Consider the following 6,000-nt stretch of genomic DNA (forward strand, 5'->3'; position numbering starts at 1 on the left):
GATCAGGAAAAACAAGTTTTATGAGCTGCGCTAGCAAGCTGTGACTGGGTGTGATTAATCCATCTCAAGAAAATGACTTTAAGAGCCAATTAAAGGCAGCTTAGAGGAGCTATTTTGCATTGTCTCTTTATTCTGTTTCTGGCGACAATTGTACCTGTCAGTAAAGCTGTGAGAAACTATCAATTTCAGCAGCATGAATTTTCAGAGGAAAGTAAGAACTGCTGCCCTGGGAGAGAATGGTTGTTTATCTCAGAGTGGAAATCCCAGCCACCAAGATGGAGACCGTCAGGTCTGTGTGGTTTCCAGCTCCAGGTGACGCTTTGCAGGTCCTTCCCTCGCCTCCCTGTGGCCTTCTGCTCTGAAACATGGGAACATAAGCACCACCACCTCTAAGCTCAGATAAAGCAAATACATTCCATCCTAGAGCAATGTCTCTGATCACAATGAAGTGGGAGCAGGAGAAGAAAAGAGGAGGAGGAAGAAGAGGAGGAAAAGGAGAAATGCTTTCCATATACCACACAAAATTGTTCCTGGTTTAAAATGCAACTGCTTAGAGGCAAATGAGCAGAACAGAGATTTCTTTCAAGGCAATGACTTTACCTTCACTTAATCAACCCTTGTATCCAAGTAGGTTACAAAGCATTTTTAGTAGGGAAAAAACCCAAATCCTATAACCCTTCCACTTAATGCTTCCCCCAGAAAACAGGGACTGCCCCAATGCAAAGTATTGCAAAAAGTGTCAAACTGGGGGAAAAAAAAAAAAAAAAAAAGACGTGCTCCCAGCACCCAAGCCTGAAATGGAGTCAGATTGCCCAAAGTGGGACCAAAGCCCAAGGCAAAAGTAAACACTCCTGGACTTGGACCAGGGAGATCCTCCTGGTTCCTTAGATTACTGCATCCTAATGCCATACAAAAGGGACAGGGCTGGCTCTGCCTGCAACTCAGGTTCTGTCATTTGGGTAGGGTAGGGTTGCAAGTGTGTTCTGATGCCTGTCAGCCTCTGGACAAGACAAGCACCTATCAGTTTATCTATCCAAGAGCTCAAGTTTTTGCCAGGTAGCCAGGGTCAGGGAGAAGCAAAACTGGGAAGTCAAGAGGCTAGTTCTGCAGGCCCCTACATTGTCCTTCTGGGAATGACAGGCATTTTTCAAAGCAGATATGGCTCCACTGACATCATGCTCTGCTTCAGGATTCTAGAAACTTGTGGAGCACCCCCCGCCCCCGTCCCCGGCTGAAAAGGTAAGCTATGCAGCTGCAGCACCACTGCCCACCCTAGGAAACATGCACAATTTAATTAGGCCTTAAGAAGATAATGTCATAATCCCAGCTTCCCCTGCTAGGCTCTTCCTGCAAAGCCTCTGGCCTCAGTGAAGCATCTATGTGCTCATTTTCCCAGTCTCTTGCCCGACGCTACATCACAAATGCTTGCACACAGAAGCGCACACGCTCGTGCACACGCGCGCGCGCACACACACACACACTCCATCTTCTGTGCTTCTGCAAGTTTCCATCAGGAATCAGCTAAAATGCCAACTCCTTCACAAAGCATTCCCAGAGGCTCCCTCAAAGGATGAATCTGTTTCCCTAGTCGGCATCAAAAGTGTGCCTTCTCTTCATGATGTAGTCTACCATGATCTCCCACACCGGACTGTACCTAGTTTAGCATCCCAGACCAGATCACCGTCATCTGTGTGTCCCCAGTGCCTAATCCCAGGCCTGGGATCCTGGAGATGCTTAGAAAATGTATGTTGAGGAAAGGAAGAAAAGAAGGGAAGAAAGGAGGGAGAGGGGGAAGAAGACATTTGACATGAAGGTTAGCTAGCTTCCTTAGGTTGCTAGAGATAGGCAAAGGAAAAAGTAAAGAGAGAAACTCACATTTCTTAAGTGCATATATGTATCTGGCATTATTCTAAGAACTTTATTTTATTAGAAGCACTTTCATTTCCTTCAATATATTTTATACATTTAAAAACCAAGGGTGGTTAAGTAACTTTTCCAAGGGCTCACAACAAATGAGGCTGAGAGCTGGAATTCTAAACCCCAGCTCATCTGACCATGGAATGTGCACCTTTTTTTCTCTTACAGCATTGTCTTCTTAGGCTCATAAAACATTAGAATCAAAATGAACCTTAGCAATAATCTAGTCTGAGCTCTTTGAGGTCCAGAGAGGTTAAGTCATTTGCCTCAGGTCACCCAGCTGGTCCATGGTAGAGCCAAGAACTCCTAACTCCCATTCCAGTGTTTTTTGGCATCGTCCCTGGCTCCTCGGAAGGGCTACAAGTATGCGTGATATTACACTATCAAATTCTATCATTAAGAAATGCTGAACAATATTTGGGAAACAAGGCTAACATGTTTTGTCTTCCCAAAGCAGCTGTGGGGCCATAATTACACTCAGGAAACACACAAAGGAGACAATCAGCCCCAAAGACTCCCAGATGCTGCTCACATCCCCTGGAAGAGATCTGTACCTCGAGGGGAACAGGAACTCTTGAGAAATTTTCTGCTAATCCTGCCAAAATCTGCCCTCCATACAGGAGGATTAAATGATATCAGTATCAGGCCAGGCATGGTGGCTCACACCTGTAATCCCAGGACTTTGGGAGGCCAAGACCGGCGGATCACAAGGACAGGAGTTCGAGACCAGCCTGACCAACATGGTGAAACCCCATCTCTACTAAAAATACAAAAATTAACCGGGCATGGTGGCACGCACCTATAATCCCAGCTGCTCGGGAGGCTGAGGCAGGAGAATCGCTTGAACCCGGGAGGCAGAGGTTGCAGTGAGCCAAGGTGGCGCCACTGTACTCCAGCTTAGGGGATAGAATGAAGACTTCATAGCAAAAAAAAAAAAAAAAAAAGGTACCAGAATCAGGACTTCCACTTCTTTCCTTGTGAAATTACTCATTCCAATGGCTCCAATGTGCAGGTCTTCACACCTCAGTAGTTTTACTGCCCATGAGCACCCCTCTATCGTCCTGTGAGGTGGGCTGCTTTGCTGTCAACGTTTTCAAGATGAGTACACGGACACTGTGAGAAGATAAGGTACTTGCTAGTTAACTGTAGTACTTTAGCAGTCACGCAGAAGCCACTATCACAGCTTTCAAGCCATTGGGTTTGATCAAGAATAGGTTGCTTGGCTCAGGTCTGTCTCCTGGGTGGAGTTTCCTTCTGTCTTCTCATCTTTGTTCTCGTGACTCTTATGGTGTCCTCTCTCTGGCAATGTCCCCTTGCTTATGCAACTCCTTCTAACCAGAAGACCTCAAGATCCCCGCCCTGCTCCTGTAAGAAGGCATCACAGTTGAGTAAAAAGAGCATTTGGCTCAGGCTCAGGAGAACTTGACATCCCACACCTGCTCTGCTGTTTTATGCATAGCGAGTGGCTTGCAGTCTGCACTTCTGTTTTCTCCTTTCGAAACTAGGATAATAGTCAAGGTCTCCCTCAGCTGTGACATTTTGTGATTTACTCCAGACCACTGGCTGGTCCACTCTCTGACCTCCAGCACTTCACAGCCTTGCTGTGCAACTTAGAAATTCACTTATCCAGCTGGGTGCGGTGGCTCATGTGTGTAATCCCAGCATTTTGGAAGGCTGAGGCAGGAGGCTCACCTGAGGTCAGATGTTCAAGACAAGCCTGGCCAACATGGTGAAGCCCCATCTCTACTAAAAATACACAGAAGTTAGCCAGGCGTGGTGGTGCGGGCCTGTAATCCCAGCTACTCGGGAGGCTGAGGCAGGAGAATCACTTGAACCTGGGAGGTGGAGGTTGCAGTGAGCTGAGATCTCACCAGCGCACTCCAGCCTGGGTGACAGAGCAAGACTCCATCTCAAAAAAAAAAAAAAAAAGAAAGAAAGAAATTCATTTATCCAATAACTATTTTGCATACACAGTCTCATTTCTCTAATGTGCAGTTGCTTAAAGGCAAGCACTAAGGTAGTGTTTCTGGTTTATTCTCTGCAGAAGAACCTTTTAGAACTCAGGAGATGCCTGGAGATGAATTAATCTGTTGGGTTCAAACAGGTCATACCTCAATAGTAACATCAACGCCACCATGTAGGACAGAAGAACAAGCATGTGGAAAAGGAGGAGTCAAGTCAGTCGTTCTGGAATGTGACCAGGAAAGAAGCCAGGCTGGGCCCCTCAAGGGCAGTATGTACCTAGGCGTCCACAACACTCGGGCTGTGCCTAGGTGTGGACACATGGGACCAAGAAGGAGCAAGTCAGTCGCCATCCAGGAAACAATGCCAGAAGGCTACAGAGGGTAATGGGGCAGCAACAAGGGAGGGTCAGGTGCTGCAGGAGAGACGGTAAACCCAAGTCTATAGAGGTTGAAGGCTGGTCCAAGAATCAATTCTGAAAACTCAGCCTACCTTCCAAGTCATCCTCAGTTCAGGTGACAAGCTCTACTTGGAGGGATTAGAGTCTGCTTCTGTGTAAAAGAGAGCCATGCAAGGGTCACGGCTCTTCTCTTCCTTTATCCTAGCCAGGCATTTGTCTGTCTCACCAGTTGCATTGGTTCCACTTTTCAAGGAAGGCTTTTTGAATCTACTTTCCCCTCTGTATTCCTTTAGAGGATGGGATCTGGAGCCAGACTGCCTGCATTCAATCCTGGCTCCCTTCTTACCAGACTGACTACCTGTGTATCCTCAAGCAGGTTGCTTCATGCCTCTGAGACTTGGTTTCCTCATCTGTAGAATGGGCATGACAATAATGGCCACACCCATGGAGTTGTTTTGAGATGTAAGAAATTAGGACTTAACATAAAGTCCTTCAAACAATTTCTAACGTGGGTTATTGCTATTTTTCTGCTGCATTATAGCAAAACATTCCCTCAAACAATCAAGCACCCATCCTCTGAGGTACTTGCCTTTCAGAACAAATTGGGTCTCCTGCCTACAAAGCAACCTTTTTCTAAGATACAACTGAGTGATTTACCTGCAAGCCTTTGGTAGATGTTTTTCTCTTATGTCTCACCTTTAGAATGAATGGGAAATTAATTTAGCTTAAAATCATTTCGTTCTATAAATGACTGTTGCTCAGGGTGTGACTTAGGCACTGCAGTGGGCTTATATAAAGTACAGTCCCAGCCAGACGCGTTGGCTCATGCCTGCAATCCCAGCACTTTGGGAGGCCAAGGCGGGTGGATCACGAGTTCAGGAGATCAAGACCGTCCTGGCTAACACGGTGAAACCCAGTCTCTACTAAAAAATACAAAAAATTATCCAGGCATGGCAGCAGGCACCTGTAGTCCCAGCTACTCGGGAGGCTGAGGCAGGAGAATGGCATGAACCCAGGAGGCAGAGCTTGCAGTGAGCTGAGATCGCACCACTGCACTCCAGCCTGGGCGACAGAGCGAGACTCCGTCTCAAAAACAAACAAACAAACAAAAAGTACAGTCCTGAACCTTGGTGCACTTTAAACCTTGTGGGGGAGACACACATGTGGCAAAATAACATAGAAATAGAATATACCATGTGCTGTACCAGAGCTACAAGATATTATGGATACCACACGGAGAGAGAGGACCTTGTGTAAGATAGACACCATCCTGTTGCAAGAAATAAGACCCACTTGCTCTAAGCTGAGTGAAAGAGAATCTGTTATGAAAATACTGAAGTATCTTCCAAGCACCAAAGGCAAGAAGAGAGTCCAGTTTACCCATTCATTCAACAAATGTTTATTGAGGGCCTACTGTGTGTCAGGCACTAGGGATTCCGCAACAAACTATGCAGGCAAAATCCCTGCCTTCTTGGAGCTGGCATTCCAGTGGAAGGAGACAGAAAATAAACAAAATGAGTTAAATATGAATTATGTGAGGAGATGAGGAGACCAAATAGCAGGGGAGCAAAATGGGGAAGAGTGAGAATTTGCAGGGTGATGATTTTAAACAGGATGATGATGGAAGGCTTGTTTGGAAGGTTGTAAGTCTTAAAGGAGATGAAAGGGTAAGCCTTACTGACAGCTGGGAAAAGAGCATCCCTGACAGAGGATGCAAAAAG

The sequence above is a fragment of the Macaca nemestrina genome, chromosome 7, assembly GCF_043159975.1.
Source record: "Macaca nemestrina isolate mMacNem1 chromosome 7, mMacNem.hap1, whole genome shotgun sequence".
Lineage (NCBI taxonomy): Eukaryota > Metazoa > Chordata > Mammalia > Primates > Cercopithecidae > Macaca > Macaca nemestrina.